Source organism: Vicugna pacos, unplaced genomic scaffold (genome assembly GCF_048564905.1).
Source record: "Vicugna pacos unplaced genomic scaffold, VicPac4 scaffold_20, whole genome shotgun sequence".
NCBI lineage: Eukaryota > Metazoa > Chordata > Mammalia > Artiodactyla > Camelidae > Vicugna > Vicugna pacos.
Genome location: NW_027328741.1, coordinates 8,199,426 through 8,222,497, shown reverse-complemented (window position 1 = coordinate 8,222,497; position 23,072 = coordinate 8,199,426). Strand labels below are relative to the sequence as shown.

Below are 23,072 nucleotides of genomic sequence, written 5' to 3'. Positions count from 1 at the left end.
ATCAAACCCACACGGAGTCATAGAAGGAACAGCTGATTACAGGAACTTGACTCTGCAGCTGTTTGAGAGACGCTAGACATGCACCCAGAGGAAAGTGGTGAAACTGCACTTACTGATGTAAATGATGACAGGAAATGGTTCTGATGAAGAAGAGGAAGATATCTCAGATGTGACGTGGGCAAAAGCGTAACATCAGAGCAATTTGCAGAGTTATTGCATGACATTGAAAGAACAGAGGATGATAGCTTGGAAGTGGATCCAGACTTAACTTCACAAGGCTCAGAACAGATGCTCCCCAGTATTGTAAGTCATGGGCACCTAGCTGTCTAGGGCCAGTGTCCTGTCCTTTCTTATTCTGAGTCCCCTCAGGGCGCACCTTGTGAGTGGCTGCAGGCTTGTCTTGGCAGCAGGCACTGATGACTTGATGGCTTCAGCATTCTTTGTTTACTGTATGGCCTGAAGTATTTTTCGTTCACACTATCAAGAATATACAATGGAATAAAGACAGTCTCTTCAGCAAGTGGTGCTGGGAAAACTGGACAGCAGCATGTAAAACAATGAAGCTAGAACACTTCCTAACACCATATACAAAAATTAACTCAAAATGGATTAAAGACTTAAACATAAGACAACTTACAATAAACCTCCTAGAGGAAAACATAGGCAAAACATTATCTGACATACATTTCAAAAATGTTCTCCTAGAAGAAATAAAAGCAAGAATAAACAAATGGGACCTAATGAAACTTACAAGCTTCTGCACAGCAATGGAAACCAGAAGTAAAACAAGAAGAAAATCTACGGAATGGGAGAAAATTTTTGCAAGTGAAACCGACAAAGGCTTGATCTCCAAAATATATAAGCAGCTCATATGACTCAAGAAGAAAAAAATAAACAACCCAATCCAAAAATGGGTGGAAGACCTAAACAAGCAATTCTCCAAGGAAGACATACAAATGATCAAAAAGCACAAGAAAAAATGCTCAATATCACTAATTATCAGAGAAATGCAAATCAAAACTACAATGAGGTATCACCTCACACCAGTCAGAATGGCCGTCATTCAAAAATCCAAAAATGATAAATGCTGGGGAGGCTGTGGAGAAAGGGGAACCCTCCTACACTGCTGGTGGGAATGCAGTTTAGTGCAGCCACTATGGAAAACAGTGTGTAGATTCCTCAAAAGACTAGGAATAGACTTATTATATGACCCAGGAATCCCACTCCTGGGCTTGTATCCAGAAGGAAATCTACTTCAGGATGACACCTGCACCCCAATGTTCATAGCAGCACTATTTACAATAGCCAAAACGTGGAAACAGCCTAAATGTCCATCAACAGGTGACTGGATAAAGAAGAGGTGCTATATTTATACAATGGAATACTACTCAGCCATAAAAACCGACAACATAATGCCATTTGCAGCAACATGTATTCTCCTGGAGAATGTCTTTCTAAGTGAAGTAAGCCAGAAAGAGAAAGAAAAATACCATATGAGATCACTCATATGTGGAATCTAAAAAACAAAAACAAAAACAAACAAACAAAAGCAACGTGTAAATACAGGACAGAAATAGACTCACAGACAGAGAATACAGACTTGTGGTTACCAGGGGGGTGGAGGGTGGGAAGGGATAGACTGGGATTACAAAATTGTAGAATAGATAAACAAGATTACACTGTATAGCACAGGGAAATATACACAAAATGTTATGATAAATCACAGAGAAAAAAATGTGACAATGAGAATGTATATGTCCGTGAATGACTGAAAAATTGTGCTGAACACGAATTTGACACAACATTGTAAAATGATTATAAATCAATAAAAAATGTTAAAAAAAGAAAAAGAAAAAACAAATACTGCAGAATATCACTTATATATGAACTCTGAAGAAGAAAACTAGTGAACATAACAACAACAACAACAACAAAAAGCACACTCACAGATATAGAGAACAAACAAATGGGTGTCCATGAGACAGGGAAGAGGGGAGGGCAAGACTGGGGTAGGGGATTAAGAGGTACAAAGTACTATGTATAAAACAAATAAGCTACAAGCATATGTTGTACAGCAGAGGGAATATAGCTGAAATTTATAATAACTATAAATGGAGTATAACCTTTATAAACTGCAACCTGAAACCTATATAATTTTGTACATCAACCCTAGCTCAATTAGAAAAACATTGAAGACCAGTTTGCCCCATGTGACCCAGGTCCCTCCAGTTTTACCTCCTTTTCCTATCTTTAGGGTTCAGTGTCATCATCTGTTAAATAAGGTACTCAGGCTAGAAGGCCAGCTGTACTTCAAGAATCCCATAAATCTACCGAAAGCAAACTAAATGATCAAATGAGAAACCTCAACCCCAGCATGAACAATCCTTAGTGCTGGCAGAAGTTTCATCTTTACCATGATGAAATGAGGACTAAATGGTGCACTCTTGTTCCTTGCTTTCATGGACAGGAAGACACAGCTAAAGTTATGTGAGATTTAAGAAGTAGGGAGAACAAGACACATACTGCACTAAACTTAATACTCTCATATGCCTTTGCTTTCCCTTCCTTGCATATTTACTGGAGGTTAGATGTGTTTAATTAAGGTTATATACCAATAAAAACCAAATTATAATTTGCTTTTACCCATTAAATTTGTCTATATAGAAAATGTTTTCCAATAATAAAAATAACATTTATTAACCATAAAATTTCAAATAACCTTAAAACACAAAGAGTAGAAAGTAAGAGTTATCCATCTCTTGCCCAGATATATTTTATTTCCTTTAAGGAGTTTAACACATATCATTCAAAACCTATTCTTATATATATGCATAAAGTATATTTTAAATGAAATAATACTATGTGTAAATTTTACAACTTGCTTTTTCATTTGACAATATACACTGTAGACATCTTTTCATTTGAATTTACATTGCTTTACCTCATTCTTTTTAAAAGCTGAGTAGTATTCTACTGTCCAGATGAAATAAACTGTATTAAGCCCTTCCTACTGAGCCTGGCCCTCTCCTCCCTAATGTTCAGTTTCCTGCATCTATGAAGGGAAGACATGGTCTGGGGGAAGAGCAGGTTGTGCAGACAGAGGTGAGCAGGCAGGGAAGCAGGGCCAGCTGACTGCCACTTTCTGCCCCTCCCCTCTGGCTTTCAGCAACACTTCCTTCATCCTACAGTTACATGAACTGCCTTTTTCTCCTTCCCTGCAATCAAAGAATTTTGGAGAGACATTACATGAGTATTTTATGATTGTTCATTTCAGATTCCTCCTTCTCTCTGACAACAACACATCTGGCACTAATCTAAATACTCATGAAGCAAGACCAGTGAACTCACAGAAAGCAAGAGGGGAAGGATCCCCTTGATCTTTCAGTCAACATAGAGGGTTAAAATTGTCCAATTTAAAAATACAGCTGGGCAGATAAGAATAAGAGATACTAAAATATTTAAATCAAATACTTCTGGTTAACTGAGTCATATTGCCAAGCATTTAAGTCATCCTCACTCCAAGAAAAATACTTTATCAGAAATCTGGCCCTTAACAAGTCCTATAAAACAGAAGTCAAATAGGACTGGCTGAAGACTGATGGTAAGAGTCTATTATTCTCAGAATGCTGGGTTTTAATTCCAGAATGAAATCCAAGCATGTTACCCAAGCAGCTTATACCTTACACAGGAGAAGGTGGACATCGATGGGACAGTTCTTTATTACTTTGTCAACAACATCTGAGATGGATTCCATAAAATCTGGGTTGGCAAACTGAATTTTATACAGATATAAAAGAAACATTACACATTTCTCTCAACAACTTTTTAAAAAAGTAACTTCAACAAATACAGAATTCACTATGCCTTTAAAACTGTCACATTGGAATGATTGTGTCAAATTAATCCAAGTGACTCTGTGCATGGAGTGATGATGACATGTCCCCTCAAGAGATGAAATGTGTGGGTTTAGAGAGGGAGAAAATCAAACAGTAACAAAGACAGACCAGCCCTGTGTTAGAATACACAGTGACTCACAATTTTTATGAGATTTTAAAAAGCAACTGCTCAGTGTATGTGACATATATTGAAAAATATTGTGAGTAGGTAATGAGCATGTGATGTATAGACAGTAATGTCATGAAATAGTGAGCCAGGATATAAGAAAAAATCTAGTCAGTGACTCACACTGTAAATCTGAGCTAGAAGACTGTGAAGGGGGAAGGGTGGTGGCTTCTAAGTGAAACAATCAATACGGTAACAATCATGTTATTGAGTAAAAAATCTTACATTCAATTCCACAAGTGAAATAAGCTAAAGTATAAGTAATTCAGTTACAAAATTCAGAAATATGCTTTAAAAATCATGGAAAGTGTTGCTCGAGGGAAAAAGAAGTCACCATGAAGCTGTTCACTGGACGTTGTGGGTTTATGTCTATTTTAACTGAAGACTACCACAAGCGAATGAGTGCCGTGCTATCAGGTACAGTCAGACATACACTGTGTGCCATTTCCCTGAACAAAATTCATACACATCGAAGAACAGGCAGTGGTTTGTATTTACCTTTTAAATGTAAACTGAATGAAGCAGAAAATTATACCAAAATACAAATAAAATCCAATTTACTTAAACCTTAGGATATTGCCTCTTAGTTACTGCTTTTGCAAAAGCAGTAATCATTCTTTGTGACTACTCATTAAACTGATAATATCTCTAATTCTTCTTTCCGAGGCTGTCCTCAGACAGAAGCTTTAACTTGCAGCAGGGAACACAGCAGGATCAGCTGTCCTGGATTAAAAGTTGGAATGAGGACAGATCATCTTGAGTGATGGGAAGGTTATATGAACGCTATCGTACTCTTATACAGACGCAAATTACATTCAGTCCTCGAGATTAACTAGTTTTCATATTAGTATGAGATGAATTTCAAATCCATTCTCTTCTATTGTTCTTAAAGCTTCTTCCAAACTGCTCTTGGTTTAACCAACCATTAACTGTTTAACAGATAGCCAGAGCCAAAGAGGAGCACGCTGAAACACCCAGTCAAATGGGTGGACCACGCAGGAGCCAGAGCAGCCACTGAGGCTGCAGCCTACACTCCCAAGATCCTCCCTGGAAGGTGGCCACCTCATTTGGGAGCCCCATGGGGAGCCACTCTTGCACACACGAGATGTGCAAGAGGTGGCAGCATTGCTCCACACACGTCATTCTCTGCACACTCAGAAAGCTAATGTCTTACCTCTGGGTGAGAGAAAAATTCAGGGCCTGGGAAACTTTCCTAGCCAACATCGATAATGAACTTCTTCTGGCTAATGGCATTGTTCCCTGTGTGCTGTTTGATCCACTTCCACAGATCCACGTCATACTTGGCAAACTCCTTGACTATATTGGGGCAAATGTGTCAGTAATTCTCCTGCAGACACACACACAGAAATGTCACCAGCCATTAGCCACCACCCAGTTTGCCCTCTGGCAAACACCCAGTATCTCCAGCACCACAAGCCCCCAACATCAGTCCTGCCCACGGCCACAGCTCCAAGGGACACTTACTGGGCTCAGTGATGTCTAACAGCTATGCTTTGGCCACGTACTCTGCTTTCGTTCCAGCTCTGCTGTTAGTCCCAGCCTCACATGTTGCTGCCCACTATCTGAGATGATGTCTGATGGTGCCTACCAAGTCCCTCATCTCCATCTCCTCTCTTCTTACTCCTTGTATGCCCCCACGTGGCACCTGCCCAGGCACTCGCTGCCACCCACTGGGACCAGCAGACCCGCATCACAGCCCAACCCAGATCTGAAGGCAGCAGATCTGGCCCTGTGCTCACCAAGGCCGATTGGCAGGTGGTTAACCTGCTGTGTGCTCTGACACAGCACACTCAGTGGCTGCACAACAGAGAGTTAGTGGGTGCCTAGGCACGTGGGATGCACAAGTGAATAAAACACACACAGACCCCTTCCCATTGGCCCATAAACTGGCTGAGAGTCAGAGTAACCAGTGATGGTGATAAATAAGTAAGTGGAACAGCACTTTTTAAGGTGCTGGGACCATGAACCAAAGAAAAGCCCGACTTTGGCAGGATGGAGCTGCCACACATTGGGGTATGAGAACCCGCTCAGTGCCAGCCCCAGCCTGTGCTGTGCAAAGTGTTTCCTCAGCTGGTGTTGCCTGACTTGGGGTCTCTGGGTTGATCATCTGTCCTTAGAGCTAACCTCACAAGCACAGCAGTTGGCCCCTGGGTACTGGATTCTGAAAGTCAGCTTCCTGTGGGCCAGATGGGCTTTGTTCAATGCCTACACTGTGCCAGGCCCAAGCTGGTGCTCAGGAGGACCTCTGAAGGCATTTTCATGATACTAAGTTCAAAATTTCTTAGAATCCCTGAAACGAAACCTAATAACGTCCTCGGTATACTCTGCACAACTGTAAGACTGATGGGCCAGACATGCTACACACCCCTGTGCTCACTGATAACTGAGTGAGTGGGTCAGTCCATACAACTTCAAATCTACCAGGCTGAGGGCAGAAACTGTAAGTTGTCCTAAGACACCAGGTCAATGTCTCGTAGTATCTCAGAGGCATAACTGAAGGCAGGCAGTGCCTCCACAGAGTTGATGGTGTGCAGTGTGTCGGCCCCAAGACCTGGACCACCACTGCTCTCACCAACAGGACCCACGCATCCACAGGCCCCCTCCTGCCCACAGGGGCAACAAGACACGGGGCAACTCTGACTCACTCCCACAGACAGAAGTGGGGCAAGAAATAACTGACAACAGGGTTGGTACAGGTGACCTGCAGGGAACACAAGGAGTTCTTCCACTTCCAAACTTCATGGCTGAGTGATACATTGTCACTGTCCAAATGGGCCAGCCCTGGTTCAGGGACAGATATGGACCCCAGAGAGCCAGTGAGGAAGGTAAAGCCCACCACGAGGACTAAGAGAGCAGCCTCTGTCACAGTCAGCACACTTAGGGCCCCACTCACCTGCATGACCACCCTGATGATCAGGGGCCAGAGGCTCTGAGACACATTGGTAACAGGAGTGGGGTGGTGAGGGAACTTGGGTCAAATATCCAAATTTACTTCCTTGAAGAAAGGCAAGGAAAGGACTAGGGGAAGTTCTAGGAAACATTTTAATCTAAAAAAAGAAAGTCTTATGCTACTTCTCTAAACCTTCCCCCAGAGGGAAAGGATTGACTCCCATGGGCTGCCCAGGAACACACACCCAAGCTCTGAGGTGCCCCAGCCCTGGAAACTCTAGTCCTCAGCACACCCAGCCACCCAGCCACCCTACTCACAGGAGCCCTGACCCACACCAGTGCACCCTGTCCTAAAAATACCTCTACATCCACCAAGAGTGTCGTGAAAAATGTAGGACTCCCCCCAGACACTAGCTTTCCTTCAATGAGCCTGTTACTGGGTGCAAAGGTGGGAGGAAAGAGGGGAGGCTAACCTCCCTTACACCCTCCTGTATCTCACAAACTCTGTGTTCAAGGCCACATGTCACCTCCATGCTTAAATTCTTCTCCAAAAACAAAATCTTTGCTATTTATATAACAATTATCCTTGTATTACTAAAATCTCTTCATTTTGACTAAAATTAAAACAAAAACAAAACAGTAATTTGTCCTGATTTTGCAACTTGAAAAGAAAGATGCTTTGAAAGGGGTCTGTCAACTGCTACCTACAGAGTGACACAAAGATCAAACTGATGGATCAGTCAAATGGACATTTTAAATAAGGACCAATGAGCTATTTTCCTCCGAATCTTACTGATTTAATTTTAGAGCTTCCTGTAACTCCTCCAGCATGGTAACGGAGTCTAGAAAACACAGGAGGACTCTGTTCAATGATTCACCCTAGAACAGCATCACTCTGAATGGTAATTCTCAGGGTACAGAACCACACACAGCAAGAGATGGAAATGAGTTTAAATTCTGTCTGAGTGCACAGGACTCCTTACAGTCACTGCTGCTGCTGTCTGCTCCTTACTCGGGAAATGAAGCCTGGAGGGAGAGGTTCAAGACACATTGGCTAATTGAAGGTTCTGTCTAATCAGGCTCCAATTAAATGACATCATACTACACAGGATGCTCAAGCTGCTCTCATTTACAGCTGGAACCTCCACAAGCATCCATGTTCAGAGAAGAGGCTAAGCTTTCAGCCCTTTAATTCAAGTGGTAAACAGATGGAGACCCACCTTCATGGGGAGGGGAGGGAAGGCACGGTGGAGCAGGGGTGGCAGCCACGAGGGGTAGTGTGCAAACAACCGTTTCTCTCTCACACCCAAACTGGCCAATTTCCCAACTGTTTTTACCTTAATGGCCTTTGCAGACTCCAGTGGTTGCTCAGGAGGGATTCCCACCTCCCTCTCCCTTGGCAGCTGTTGAATGAAATACATAATATCTCTACCTGCAACAGGGATGTGTCTGATGCAGCTTCCTAGTACCTAACCTTCCACCTGGGGAGACAGAGAGGCAAAACACCATGTGAGTAACTCCAGGAGGGAAGCCCTCCCTGGACTCTAAGTTAGACTTCTGCCCCCACCTGCCCTGGCAATGCAAGCATTTATTGAATCCCCACTCTATGCAAAGCTCAGGACTAGGGGAGGGAGGATAAAATGACCACGCATGCAATTCCGTTAGGAGAACCTGTGATGCTCTTTAAGCAACCAAAGTGGCCTTTCCATTAGGAATGTGAAGAGAAAACCACAGAAGGTAGTTAATTTCTAAAATGCTGCTGTCTGTCCAAACATTGGGTCATATTATTTTGTTCCTCTAACTAAAAGGAAAAAGTTTTAACTATTAATTTTTAAACACTTTTATTGTGTTATAGGCATTTTACAATGTTGTGTCAAATTCCAGTGTAGAGCACAACTTTTCTATTATACATGAACATATATATATTCATTGTCACTTTTTTTTGCTGTTTAACTATTAATTTTTAAACCAACTACAAATTGGCTTGCATTTAAAAGTCAACAACCTGGTTAGCATGTGGGATTTAGAGTGTGACAACCTGGACTCAGATCCTGGTTCCACATCTGTGGGAAGAGTAACCATGGCCATACCTGTTAACACATATATTTCAGCCTTGGCACCTTCACCCATCATATGGGGTGAGTGGCTGCACAGAAGAGACCCAGTAACAGGCAGCAGGTCAAGCACACAGCTTGGTGTAGGCATGCATTAAATACTAAGTAATTGACCTGCTCACTCTAGTAAGGGCTGCACTTGGTAGGAATGAACAGTCTGGCAAGTTCCCCTCAACCCTATGCTATGTGAGATCCATGCTGAGGGGAGTTTGGATCTGCTCACCCAGCTGCCCTCCCGGGCCAGTGACCAGGCTGCCAGCCATCACCAGCAGGGCAGGGCCAGGAGCTGCTGTGTGGCCCCAGGGCCTCACCAGCCCCCTGGGGTGCCACTCAATATGCAGGCCACAGGCTGGGAAGGTCCAGCTCATGCTGGTGGTAGCAGCCGTGCAGAGTGGACAATCCCCACCTGCACCAGGTACAGGAGGCACTCTGAGCTCCCTGATGGCACTGGCTGCTTGTCACACACTCATGGAGACAGGAGGCTGGAGCAAATCCTCATCCATCTGAAAGATGTATCAGTTCCACCAAGTACAAGCACAGACAGTTACCAGTGAAGTTGCAAGAAAAGGTGACTGAATTCCTCTTGTGTCTTCTGAGGTGCCCAACTTCTAGAAGTGAGAGAGTGTGTAGCATTTCTCAGGAGCCCAAGACAATTGTAGAATATTTAAGATCAATATAAAAGATATGTACACATAATTAAAATCAAAAACTTAAATTCATAAGAACAGTAGCTCTCACAAACAGAAACTATTCACAATTTCTATACTCAATATATTATTTATAACATTTTCTAAAATTAATTCAACCCATGTTGAGTAAGTATCAGCTTCATCACAGATTAAATAAAACAACCCCCCACAGCCAATGGTAGGAAAATAAGTAAATGAATTGTGCTATACCCACATGTTGGGCTGTTAGGTAGTTACTAAATATTTTTCCACAGAGCATTTAACCATAAAGATACATCAGGGATAAATCAATATGCAAAATACAACTTCAGGAGCACATTGTACAATTAGAACACGAAATCAGATGGAGGGTATCCCAACAATGTTTAAAACGTGTATCGTGTGTCTAAGAAAAAGAGCTCAGTAGACTATACCAAAAAAGTGTGGCACAGTCCTATGGGCAGCTTTGTGGGTCACTCTATCTTCTTTTCTACATTTCTCCATTTTATCTAAATTTTGTACAGTAAATGCAATTTTTATAATTAGGGGGAAAAAAACTGCACTAAGAAACAGAGAAAAATTTGAACAACAACTTTCTCTGTGGGCCTGCACATAGTGTGAAACTTGTTTCAGACACACAGGGGAGGCCAGGAAGCAGGCCCACAGGCACAGGCCCTGACCTCGGTCTGCACTGACCTCTGAGGATGTGACCTCAGAGAAGAGCCAGGCAGGGCCACACAGAAAGTGGCACCAAAACAGCTCACACCCCGAGACTGGCTGAAGGGGCTGCGAGCACAGAGCATGCTCTAGAGGACTCCTGCCTCTCCTCATCCCAGGACAAAGAGGACACTGGCAGGGTGCGAGGACACAGGGGAAGGATTTGGTTTTTTCCTCCAGACTATAGATACATCAGCCTCCCCCTGCAGTGATTTCTGAACTTTGAAGTATTAAAGCACCAGCATATTAGTACATCATCTCTGCAACGTCCTGAAATAAAACAGTGACAAATTTTTAACTGAAATAAGTGAATTGATTTTAAAAAATCCCAAGTTTGCATTTTTTAAATTTAAGTCTTAGTTGATTCGCAAAGTTATCTTAGTTTCCAGTGTATACCATAGTGATTCATTTATTGCATTTTTAAAAGGAGCTTAGCACATATACACACAAACCTATATTTGCACAAAAGATACTTGTAATACACAAAATAACAAACATCAGTATCAGAGGTTGCCTCCAAGAAGGGACCTGGAGAAGGAAAGGCACGTCTGACTTCCCGATGTAACCCCCTCCAGATAGCTTCAATTAATTTAAAAAAAAGGTTTAAATTATTCATTTAACTAGTCCATTGTACCAAATATATATATACACATATATATGTGTGTATATATATATAGTCTCTTGAAGCCTGAATTAGAAATCACTTCTGTAATATTTTGAAAATTAAAATGATAAAGTGACATTGCAGAGCATCCTGCAAGTCAAGGTTAATAATCTCTCCTTCTTGGCTCTTAAATAATTTTTAAAAACCAAGAATCAAATCCTCTCCAGCCTGATCTTGTCACAGAACACAGAATCACCCTCCAAATGGTCATGCACCTCACCCACTGATATCCAGATGACAGTTCAGAATGAAAGCCAGGAAGACCCTCCTGAGAAAGTGACACCAGGGTCAAGCAGAGCCCAGGGACATCAGACGACTGCTGACACCCGACTGCACAAATCTGCTACTGCAAATTTCCAACTGCCAGTGCCACAGACACTAGGCATCTCCCATTTTCTCACACACCTGGGTTAGAAAGCTCTTGTTACCTTTGCTAAGTACAGGTATGTCTTCAAAAGTGGTGCTTTAACAGAAGGGTTTTTTCTTTCACTGCTTCCTTCACCTCAAATCAGGTTAGGCCCACAGACAGAGCAGAATTCGGTGCCCTGCTGACCACTGGGATAGCGTGAGTGACCCCATCCCTGCTGTCAATGGTAATTCCTGTTAATGTGTGTTCACCAAATTGTCATCATGTCCAGTACACAGCTAAGGCCAGCAGTGCCTTCACAAATACCACGGAGACCATCAGCATGGGGACTTTCTCAAGTGTTCCACCAGCCTATCTTCAGGTTTGAGCAATAAGCCCTTTCTTTCTTACAGAGTCTGAATGACCTTTCCCTTCCCTACCTTCGATCTTCCTCCCAAATCCAAATTCCAAAGTGGACAACTAACATGTAAGTTTTGTGCACTTAATCTGGAGGAGTCAACTCAGTAAGAGAAATCAACACTTTGCTAAGAAAAGCCAGAGAGAAAGGAATTTTATTGCGGAATCAGGAGGTTTTAATTTCTAATCCACTGGTTCCCAGTGTGGGTCCACAGGTGGATTGCAATGAGACAACTTGTGGAGACTTTAGAAAGACAAAATACTGGGCCTGGCACCCAGAAATTCTCATCTGGCAGAACCAGGATGGTGGTTCTCAACCAGGGACAATTTTGCCCCCAAGGAGCACCTGGCAACATCTGGTGCCATTTCTCTCTGTCACACTTGGGGGAGGGGAGGCTGGTCGTGGTGCTTCCCCTGGTGGGTCAAGACCTGAGATGCTGCTAGACATCCCACAACACACAGCTCAGTACCTGCCCCTCCCACGAGGACTGCCTGATCCAAAATTCTGAGGCTGGAAACCCATGGTCTGATGTAAATTCTGAGAATGTTTATTTTGAAAAAAAACATTTGAGGAGACCTTGCTGCATAGACCACTTTGAGAACCACTGGGCCACTGTTTCCTAAAGTGTCTCCTAGTCCATGGAACAGAAACAGCTTAGGTGTGGGGGAATATTTCTGGTTAAATTTGGGAGTGGTGGAATAAACAGAGTTTTCTAATGCAGGCATTTTCAGAGCCTTTAACACATCACTGTGTACTGAGAATCACCACACAGAGGACACGGCATGTGGAATCTTCCAAGGTAATCATCTATGCAACTCCTCCTCTTTTTTCCCACAAGCGAATAGAATATGCAGGAAACATTTTGGAAAACAATTTTATCATTTAGTCCCTCAAATTTCAGTCAATTCCCTTATATAGAGTGGCAGATACATTACACCTAAAACCAACAAAACCCCCCATGAAGAACAAGCAGCTTCAGGGGAAGTTCTGCAAACTCACGGAACAACAGGAGATCAGATCCACAAGGGGCAAACCTTGAAAGGAATTTATTTTGTTTTGTTTTGTTTTGTTTTAACATATTCTATAGTATATTTTCTTTTTTATGATCAGAAGTAAAAGAAGCCAAAGAACCACACCTACATCTTGATCTTGTCTCCCAGAGGATACCTGAGATTTTAATGAATGTAAACAGACAAAAGCTGGACAAACTCTACACCAGCAGTAAAAACATAAATCACAGAATTTGCTCTGTACAGTGTTTGAGCTTGGACCAGAATGGGATGACTTCATGTGCACTTGAGTGCGTGGGAAAGGAAACCACACCACACAATCTTTCAGAGGCCTGTAGAATCACCATTTCTTCCTCATTAGACAACTAGGGTCACTTGGGAATCATGAAAGTCACTTGTCCTTTCCTGAACTGCAATGTACAGTCCTGGTACATTAAATAATTTGAACATAATTTCTGCAAGATATTCTCTATTTTCTGGTGTATTCAGGGGAGGTTCTGTCTGTAAGGAAACATTCACTATATTTAGTGTTCACCAAAATTTCATGTAATTACATCAGAACCACAAAAAGTTAATCTAAAAGCATGTTCATTAAGATGCTGTACAACTCCTTAATTTGATAGACAGTACACCCAGAGTGATTCATTAAACTTATTTTGGCTGTAGGGTTTAAAAATCTTTGAGAAAGCAAACCCTCTCTAAACACTTCTGCTGTTACTAATCCACCCCAAAACAAGAACAAGCTACAGAAAAGGAAACTCCACCTCGGATAACAGAATGCCCAAACACCGTGAAACTGAAGAGACGTGCAGTGAGCTGTCAAGGGCAATAACAACCCCACCGAGACCAGATGAGTGAGGACACGGAAAAAGAACACCAGTGACTTCAGATACCAGCTAATATCCAGTTCTCCAGAGAAGAGAAAAAGCAGAGAGCCCTTGCTTGGAACCAGAGCAGTCTGAGCAGCACAGCTGCAGAAGCCTCATTCCACAGGCCCTCCCCTCAGAGCACAGGTGGCAAGGTGAGAAGTTACACCTCCACCATCTACTGTGAGAAAGACAAGCTTGGGACAGAAGCTGCTTCACCCAGACGCTGCCCGCCACCCAGCCTAAACTCGCACATACAGCCAGTTCAGGAAGAGCTCCCCTCACTAAAAGATGAGGTAAGAACACAAAGAGACTAGCCAAACACCATATAAAAACACTCATAGAAAAAGAGAGGGGAGAGAGAAAATAGGAAAAAACAAATGGCAGATAAAAACATGTACCCAGAAAAATATAAAAATAAAGCAGATGAAAATCATGACATAGATATCTGAATTTTTTGAAATGTCTATTTAAAATAATAACTATTATCTAGTAGGAGGAAATTAACAGGATTACAGAAAGATAAAAATAATTAAACCTGCTTTTTGTCATTCAGCAATATGTTGAACATTTTTCCATATTAATAAATATTTATTAATATCACATATTTAAGCTGGAGGAAAAAGAGAGAAAACAAAGAGAAAAAAACAAAGAAAGGAAAAAAAATCTAGGCCTTTTGACAAAATAAGTAAATAAATTAAAATCCACATTACCCTTTGTTATATACTGAGCTTTGTGTCCCAAAACTCTTATGCTGAAGCTGCAACCCTCAGGTGACTGTGTTTGGAGATGAAGTCCCTAGAGGGGTAATCCATGATCGGTGAGGTCACAGGACAGCATTAACATCTCTGCAGGAAAAGGCAGAGGGATCTGGGAGCTCTCTCTCACTCACACACAGAGGAAGAGCCACACGAGGAACTGGTGAGAAGGAGGCCATCTGCAAGCCAGGAAGAGAGATCTCACCATAAACCAACCATGATGGCACCTTGATCTCAGACCTAAAGCCTCCAGGGCTGTGAGAAAACAAATGTCTGTTGTTGAAGCCACTCAATCAATAGTGTTTTTTTAGGCTTATTGATCAGAGCAACATACTCTTATAGCAGGAAAAGGGCAGCCTGTCTCGGCCATTTGCACAGCTGCATGCAGGACACTGGGACACACAGGGTCACATTTACAGACTATTCTGGCAGGAAAATATGACCCCAGAATTCTACATCTGGCCACATTGCCAATCAAGTCTGTTGCAAAAACAAAATACCTTTAAACATACAACATGAGAGAATTTGGTTTCTATGAACCCTTCATGAATTAACCATCAGACAATAAGCTTTAGCCAAACAATAAGAATGCATAAAGTACAGCCAAAGACTTACAGTGAGCTAGTAGTGCATTTAAGATGTAGGAATAAATACTTTTCTTTTCTGGGACAATCTATAGCTATAGAACAGAATGTAAATATTATAAATTAAAACAACAGGAATAGTATCAAGTTGACAGGCACAGATGTAAAGGAGGAAAATATAAAGACACTGATACCCTTGTGTCATGGAATCAAAAGATATTGTTTTCTTGGTAGAGCAGCAGAGACACCAGTAAACATAAAGTCACAAACATTAATATCAGAGTAAGTTCACTAACATAAGCAATCAAAAGCAGGTGATAGAAGAAAGGAGGAGGAGGTAAGAAATGTGGACATGTACCAACTTGGTCACTAAGCACAGTAGGAAGTAATCATCTCTAAACAAATACAGGTAAATATCTTATGCAAAAGTACAGTTATGTTAAAATATGTTTTACCAATTATCAGAACTAATATACACCCAATATAAACCAAAGAGAAAGCCAAGCCTGAGTTTTAAAATATCCATACATAAATAAAACACACCAAAGCCAGAAAGCACAGCACCAGAAAAGCAGCTGGGACCACACATGCCTGCCACACAGCCCAGGCCATGCCAGCACAGGCAACGGGAGTGCTCCAACACCAATCAGCCCAGCTACACCCCACCTTCGATTTTACCAAGTTTGGAAAGTGATTTCCTCTCTCCATGCATAATTAGCACTGAGTTCACAGGAGTCTAAAAAAGTGCTCATCGCAGCACCTGGCATGGGGAACGTACTCAGTGAAAGTGCATTATTATCACTAAAATCATCAGCATGTACCAGTGAGAAACTCACCTACTGAAGAGAAAGTCTCTGAACTAAGACTATGAGACAAAATCAAATTCCATTGTCAAGCAAAGGGACATCTAAAACAAGGTGCCTCAGAGAGGTGCACGGTTGTCACAGCTTCCAAGATCAGAAACAACATAACTGCAAGTAACTAGGAACTGATTACACAGATTAGGTCACATCCATAAAATGTAACACTTTGCAGCAATTAAAAAGGATGGGCAGGGGGGTAGAGGGTGGGAAGGGATAGACTGGGATTTCAAAATTGTAGAATAGATAAACAAGATTACACTGTATAGCACAGGGAAATATACACAAAATGTTATGATAAATCACAGAGAAAAAAATGTGACAATGAGTGTGTATATGTCCATGAATGACTGAAAAATTCTGCTGAACACTGGAATTTGACACAACACTGTAAAATGATTATGAATCAATAAAAAATGTAAAAAAAAAAGGATGGGCAGTGCGTCTGCAGATATGAAACCATATATATTATAAATTTGCTACATGAAAATAGGCCTCTCCATACATACACATTTTAAATGTACTTCTGTATCTACAATATTTTTTTAAAAAGCATGGTGTATGAGGGAGAGAAGTGAGGAGCTGTTTATGGGCACAAAGTTTCAATCTTTCAAGATGGAGAAGTTCTAGAGGTCTGTTACACCATAATGTCAATGTCGGTAACATTACCAAATGATACATTTAAAACTGTGTTAAGTGGGTAAATTTCATATATTTCAAATTATAATTTCTAAAATTTTTAAAGTAAAAATTAAAATGTACCATAGTATGTCTATTTTGTTACCATTTTATGAAACAAGTTTATGTATAATCCATGTGTCTGCACATAATCATTGTTGGTTAAGCACCAGTAAAGTTGGTTTCCTCCAGGAAGGGGATCTGGAAAGCAACACAGAAGTGAGAAGGAGACACTCTTGCACTGGGAATCCTTCTGCACCTTTTGAATTCTGTGCTGTGTGTATGCTAACTCTTCAAGCAAATAATCTAATCTGGTTATCAACTAGGTGGGGGCTTTAGTTTATACTCCTGTCTGATACAAAGGTCAAACATCATGCCCCAAGTAAGTTTTAATTACTCTAGTTAGAATCAATACACCCCCTGAAAGGGAGAGAGAAAGCAATCTTAAGATATAGACAAGAAATAATAAAGTCATCAAAAGCAGATTGTAAGTGATCTAAAAGTTGTTCAACAACACATTACTTATTTTATTATGCCTACCTCAAGGGGCTGAGATCAAAATAGTTAATACCTTAATGTTCCCAGTACACATTTAGCACTGTGTTAATGATTACTATTTCAGATTTTTGATTTTCAGTTTTCTTTCATTTAAAGCACATGAAGAATAGCTGTGGATTCCAATATTTAGGTTACAATATATCTCCTTATGGCACCACCTATCAACCTGAAAAACAGGCCTAATAACTACCTACCTCACAATTGTCTGTGGGATTAAATAAGTGAGTGAATTAATGCAAATACTTGGTGGGGAGAGGGCTGGGCCCTTAACAAGGGCTGAATATATCAACAATCAACTGTAATATCAACAATATATCTCAGACCAGAAGAAATTGAATGTATTAACTCCAGATACCTAGAGTCTTCTCTTACCTTGAAGAGGAATCCAAGCACGTTAATAAGTTAATTTTATAAACATAACATTTAAGCTGATTAGAGGGGGAAATAGTATGAAGAGAGGAAGGCTAGAAAGGTATGCAAAGTGGGAGCATAGTCATGCAATGTTTCCTTCCTGCCTGGCTTAAAAAAAAAAAGTGAGCCTATAAAAGACATTCCAACAAGAAGTAGATTAACCCTGGCTCTGGATTCTTCCTGGGTTTAATTTCAGTGTCAAGTGATGTTCCAAATAAATCCCAGATGAATGAAAAATATATATAAACATCAAAGGAAAGTAGGTCTACTTACATAAAAATTTACAATTATAGGTGTTCAAAAACATAACCTACAAAAAATCAAGTGAGAAAAAAAGTATCTGCTTATGACAAAAACTTCTTAACTGTTATATGAAAGAGTTCACACCATAAACAGATTATGGCCATACATATAACAGAATATTATTCAGCCCTAAAAAAGGAAGGAAATTCTGACACATGCTACAATGTGGCTGAACCCTGAAGACCTTATACCAAATGAAATAAACCAGTCATGAAAGGACTAATACTGGATGATTCCACTTATATGAGGACCCAGAATTGTTACAGACATAGAGACAGAGGGGGGATGGTAGGGGCTAGGGCTGGGGGAGGGGGAAAGAGAGTTATTCTTTAATGGGGACCGAGTTTCAATTTGGAAGATGAAGAAGTTCCTGAGATGGATGGTGGTGATGGTTGCACAACAATTTAAATGTACTCAACTCACCAAACTGTACATTCAGAAATGGTTAAAATGGTAAATTTTATGGTATGTGCATTTTAGCACAAAAGAAAAATTTAAGTAAAAAAAGTTCAAAGAAATCATAGCAACAATAAAAGCAATAAAACACTGATATGTACAAAACCCATTACATGAATAGGCAATTCACAAAGGAGAAAATACAATTAATAAATACATGAAAAAATGTTTAAGATCAAAGTTATTCAAATTGCAAATTAAAAAGTCAAGTAACCAAAATGATATTAATCAATCCTAAGAGTTCAAATAATGTGGCTTCTTTACATTGAAGATTTCAGTGTGAAAAGGTATACCAGATATTCAAAATTATTACCACATCTGAACCTCCAAATTGTATATATATATAATTTTTATATTCTTAATATAAAAATGCTCTAAATATAGAAAAAAATGTGCAAAGATTACTTTATGTTATGTCTAAACAAAACCAAGAAACTGGAAACAAAGTAAACATCTAAAAATAGTGGGGCTGCTAAACAGATAGGAAACAACCACTGGATACATGATTGTATGACCATTAAAATGAGTATTATGAAAACCGTGCAAGAAAATGGGGGAGAGGGATGGAGGACACAATATTGAATGCAAAATCATATAAAAACATGAGTGAAAAGATTAAGTATAGCTATACTAAATGTTAATATTTAACATAATGGGATAGGAGTGTGAAAAGTCCCACAAGCATCTTCCAAATTTTCTAAATCGCACTTATAGTTCTATAATAAGAAAAAAAAATTCTTTACAAGAATTGTGAAACCCTGAGTTACAGCCTATGTGCGAAGGTCACAGAAACTCCCAATACAACATCCTGGTTTATTTCTCCACAGGTGGAGAAGCTAACAGAAGAAAGACTTCAGCCCAGGGCAGAAGCCACAGCGCATGCTGGTATGGCTTTTCCCTAGCCTGTTGGCTCTGTAACTTGGAAAACACTTTCCATATCCAACCACAGTTGTGAAGACAGCTGAATTCTCGTTCTGCCACTGTCTTCATACCTATAGTCACATCATTATGGCAGGCACTGCAGTTTCCCTACACAGTATCTATTCTGCCTTCTGCCTTAATGGCAGAGCACTGATCAATCACAGGCCCAGAAAACAGCATTTCCCAGACTTCCTGGTGGACAGGGATGGTTAAGTAAGTTCTGGCCAATAAGAAGCAAAAGTTGTTGGAAGTGTCTTCTGGGAAATCTCCTTACAAGGTTGAAGGTAGATTCATGTAGTAGGCCCACTTCTGCTCTTAACCCCTTCTTTCCTGGAATATGGAGGTGATGACTGGAGCTGCAACAGCTAACTTGTGATCTAAGGCAATCTTAGAATGGAAGCTGTATGCTAAATATACTACAGCACACAGATCCCTAGTGACATCAGGAAGCTGACATACCAGCACTGCCCTCCCTACTACAAATATCTTTAAGAAAAATAAAACCTTTAACTTGCTTAAATCACTGATTTTTACACTTTAGTACTTGCTGCCAAAGAATTCACCATCTGTGAAGTATTTACATTAAAATCTATACACTTCGGTGAAGTGAATATTTACAATAAAATTAGGTTCTCCTGGTTCCTGAATCAAATTCAGCATTATTAAAGACACATTCTTCTGGGTTCTCAGAACCATAATCATAAATCTATGTTTTCCTCAATCTTCATTTTCTCCTATGTTTACCACCAGTAATTGCTTCTTTAGAGGACTAATTTAAATAAAACCTTCCAAAAACCATTATTTATATAATAAAAAAATCTATATTGGAGATATCAAGTTTTTCTTATTTTTTAATACTGAAGCACATGATTAAAACTTCACATGAATACAAGTTACATAAGCATTTTTATTCATAATAATGGTAAAATATCATCAAGTATTAATTCAAAAATGAATAATTAGTCAGTACTAGAAAAATCAATCCATATTTCTGGATAAAGAAAGCAAGCTGAACACATGCAACTAATATTGCTCAAGTCCCAAACCTCTCCATAACTGCAGTAAAGAAATATTTTTAAAAACATAAATCCTCAAGGAAGAGCAAGTAGGAGCGGAGATGACAATATACTGAAAATGGGACGAACACGGGCCAGCAGTAACAGACTCAGCAGCGCCAAGGAAGTCCAGCTCCTCACCGGCCAGTGCTAGTGTACTGGACAGAACAGGTCTGAGCCACCCTCATGAACCAGGAAGGGAGTTACTGTGGTAAGCCAGGACAAACCACATGTCATGGTAAATTTTATGTGTCAGCCTGACTGGGCTAAGGGATACCCCAAGAGCTGGTAAACCATTCTTTCTGGGGTGTGTCTGAGAGGGTGTCTCTGGAAGAGCTTAGCATGCAGTAGGCTGAGTAAGGAGACCTGCCCTTGCCAATGTGGGTGGACAGCACACAGGCTACAGAGGACTTGAGTGGAACAAAAGGATAAAGGAAGGGTGATCTTCCATCCCTGAGCTGGGACACCCATCCTTCCTGCTTTCGGGTGGATGGCAGAGCTCCTTGTTCCCAGCATCCTTGGGCAGGACTGCTGCTTGCCCTTCCTCCCCTGATTCATATTCAAAAAGTTTGCAAATCTCCTCTAAAGTTACAATTCAATTTCCCCTCCAGAACACTGCAGTTCTTTAAAATATATGATTCTGTTTTGAACACTGGGCAATTCAGTATTAGAGAAAAGAGCGTGGTTCCCATTCGCTATCGGTTTACTCCATGTGACCAACATGAGATGAGTCTCTGAAACTTCTTGAAAAACATGAGCCGTACTGAGCTCATTCCCACCATGGATGTGCAGACATCTGTCTTGGCAGTCAGAAGGGACAATTTCATATGCTACTGAGGGAACTTTAATTTAAAACTTTTAGACTCTTTTACACCAAGAAGCCATTAGCAGATGTAGTGGCTCAGTAAATGTCTTCAATGAATTTCTGGATATGGCCACAAATCCCTGTACCTGCTTCACTCCCCTTTAATTATCCCATTAACTGATGACAAAGGACATAAGCCTGAGAAACACCCACCCTTCTAATAACTTCCTCTGTCACATCATGCAGCAAAACCTCCTGCTAACTTCAAAGTACAATACATGTAGCACAATATTTTGTTATGTTTAATGTAATAAACTTGATTATTTTTGAACATTCACTTCAGATACTCATTTTTGGCAAAGGACTTAAGCTTTTCCATATTCATACCAAACACCTCCAATTCCTTCCCAGCAATTGGTTTTATTGTACTGCAGTGTATATGCCAGCTAGAGCAGAAAAATTCCTGGTAGGAAAAATTTCCTGTGGCTGTGTCCTGGTGGTTGCATTTGCTCCATGGGCCTAAGACTCAGACTCCTTCTGAGCAGAGCGGGATGGGGCAGGCAGAGAGAGGCAGCTGGGCCACAGGCCCATGCCTGGAGTCCTACCAACAGGTAGTTATGTGACGTACGAGAGAAGGGAACATGCCAAGCATGGCAGGTGGGAGTCTGTAATTTTTTTGGCTGTAAAGACAAAGCCACTTAGACATACTGTCAGTTTCCTGGCTCCATGTATTTTACATAAACCATCGTAGACACACAGGAAGGAAAATACACAGTGGCCTGTAAAACACAGTACTTGGACATGGCAATTCCTAGTTGTGAAGATACAGCCAAGAAAAAGCTTAGAGCACTTTCAAGGATTTGATTTAATAGACACAAAATATATAGATTCCACTAACTACCATAACAGCCTTGTACTTAACATATTTTAAGCCAGATAATTCTAAAGCATATTCGATCTTTAACACTAGAAAGAATTATATAATTGGATCAGGGACATTTGACATTGCACTAGCATGGAAAAAATCCAAAGCTAAATTATGTAGGTTTTAGTGTGCAGCTTATGTTACATGCAATAGCTATCCTTAAAGTAAGTGTTTTATAAATGTAATTAATTTTAACTTGAAAAGAACATAGAACAATGAAAACAGACTCCACAACCAAGAGAAACTTCTCTTCATTTCTCTGTATTGTTTCATTTCATCTGAACAAGTTCAATTACATCCACAATATCAGGGCCCATAACTCAGCTCAGTGTTAGAGTGAGATTTAACCTTGACAAAATAGCACCTTGACTCAGCTCCCTCTGCTGTAAGAAGCAAAGTTCAGAGCCATCCAGTTATTTCAGGAGGACACCTAATGACACAGGTGGTTTCCTACCCAAACCCATTCCTCCCTCCTCATTCCTTGCTGCTGGAGGCCGGTTTAGGTACTTACCTCTTGGGACCAGGTAATGAGATGTGGTCCACTCACCAGCAACAGGAGAGAATCTTGACTCATCAAAATGTACTGAAGTAATTTTGTTCCCCTCTAGGGCCCACACTGGGCACGGAGAGACAGGGCAAATCTGCCAGGAAGGTTTCTGAGGAAGGGAGCCTTAATTCTAAAACTCCGAAAGTAAATACACCGAGAGTCAGTACAGGAACTCGGGCAGCCACTCTGGGGCCTGAGGGGAACCAGCATAAGAGGCCAAACAGGTGAATTAGGCTGGGTTCTCACCTCCACCTCTGAGTTGCTCAAGTAACCAGCCCTGAGTGGCCTGACTCTGGCATCCTGTTTTGTGGGATAATAAGCCCTCTTTGGTTTTGGACATTTTGGTTGAGCCTTCTGTTATTTGCCCAAAAAGCACTCCAACTCATACAAAGAGCTTTAGTGGGAACTAAAAGCTCCCCAGAGAAGAATATCCTGG

The 23,072-nt window shown here is 40.8% G+C and overlaps 1 pseudogene; it reads right to left on the bottom strand.

The window, feature by feature from the left end:
- LOC140693650 (actin-related protein 3C-like) overlaps nt 1–23,072 on the bottom strand; it is a 111,034-nt pseudogene that overhangs the window by 86,661 nt on the left and 1,301 nt on the right.